The sequence below is a fragment of the Cebus imitator genome, unplaced genomic scaffold (assembly GCF_001604975.1).
Source record: "Cebus imitator isolate Cc_AM_T3 unplaced genomic scaffold, Cebus_imitator-1.0 Scaffold105, whole genome shotgun sequence".
Taxonomy (NCBI): Eukaryota; Metazoa; Chordata; class Mammalia; order Primates; family Cebidae; genus Cebus; species Cebus imitator.
In genome coordinates, this window is record NW_016107420.1 from 2,359,478 (window position 1) to 2,361,340 (window position 1,863).

A 1,863-nucleotide genomic window follows, 5' to 3' on the forward strand; every position below is an offset into this window, starting at 1 on the left:
GCACATATATTTTTGCCTTCTTTTAAAAATTTTGAATCATAATTTTGGCTAAAATAAATGACTTATTGTAACCTGGAATTCTATTTTATAATATCAAGTGCTTTGAACCTCTACCATATTTAACAGGCTTCCCAAAATCAAACTTCAGTTTCAAAATTGTCTTTCCTGTCCCAGAGGGTCCCTGGAGCATCCAAAAGAGAAGTAACAGAGTTACTTGAAGTGTTTAGTTACATGGGATTTCCAAAATGATGTTTAATGTGCTTTAGGTTATATTTCAGTGAATAATATTAATGTATGTTTCAAAATTTTGAGATTTCTAAAATTCTAATGTCTGAGTATATGCTATCAATCACAATTAAGGTTTTTAAGTTAAGTTATTCTAAACTCCAGAAATAACTAAATTTTTTGTCGATTGTGTTCTTGATAGTAACTACCCTGGACATTTTGTCACTCACAGACTAATGTCTTGTTTTGATCCTATTCAAAAGATGACTTATATTCAGCTATAGGACTTTGACAGGTGCTCTCAAATTCAAGATTCTGATGACTTTGAAGATTATGACATTGAGAAAAAGAAAAAACATAGAGGACTCATGAAGAACTGAAATGTTCATGAATATCAAGCAGAACAAGATAAAGTAATAGAAAACTGAAGTATTCTTTTTAAGCTTTTTGCTTAAAGCTTTGCTGATCACTTGTTTTGTTTTTTTCTGAGTCAAGAATACATATTTTAAGCTATTTACAGACTTTAATAATTGATTTATGTGTATGCCTGTGCACAAAATTTGAAGGATGTTTGTTTCTCTCTGTGTTGCTTTCCCAGAATTTGAAAACTATTTTTGAGAATTTTTAATTTATAGCAATATAGTTATTTGCATAAGTGCCATAAGAATTCATTTTCTTTTGCAGCAGGACACAGTTGAAGAAACTGGTATTTTTACCAAGGCTTTGACTGAAAGGGCATACTTTAAGTAATCAAGCTTGACTTGCTGAGCCAATAAAAGTCCCTTGGGAAAATTAACTTCATATCTTGTCAACACAGTCCCTCTACAAGGCTCCTAACCTGTGGTGAGTAAAGCATGTCACTTTTTAACAGGCCCAGGAGCCTGTTTAAAATACTGTTCTTGGGACAATAAGAGAGGACTTTATCAAACTCATAGGTATTTAAGGGTACAAATCCATGGCTGGGCTTGATCTTAAAAGGTCTAATCTGAAATTCCTTGCGGAACAGAGTTCCATCAAAGCCAATTTAAAATCCTATGAGAAAAATAATTATTCTTTCTGTATGTTATGTAAATAACCCAAGTATAAGATTAAAGTTTATTTTGCAAACAACTGAGTCCTATCATGATTTGCTTTTAACAAAAATGAGGACTGGAGAGAGAGAAACTATGTTTCAAAACTTGTTATACATTGGTTATTAAATTATAATCTCATTAGTTGTTTTTAAGTTTTTGCCTACATTTTAGAATACTATGCTTTTTTCTGTAAACCATCCAGCAATGTCTGACTGGAGCTCAAAAGAGCCAAAGAAATGAGTAATGTAAAAAATCTGGATCAATATTTTAATCCTGAACAATTATCCTGCAAATCCTGCCAGATGATAGGAGTAAATAGGTTCCCATAACCCAGGGGTTCTTTTGTTTGGGAAAATAAGACCAAGGGAGCTAACCAAACCAAACCCAATGAATGCAAATCTTAGCAGGCAAAACTATAGCCATAAGTTAACTGGTTGTATTGGCAGCCATGAAACTTTTTTTTTTCTGTCTTTATTCCTTTGTTTCATTTTGAATATGTCTTCTTTTTTTTTTTTTTTTTTTTTTTTTTTTTTTTTTTTTTTTTTTTTTTTTTTTTTTTTTTTTT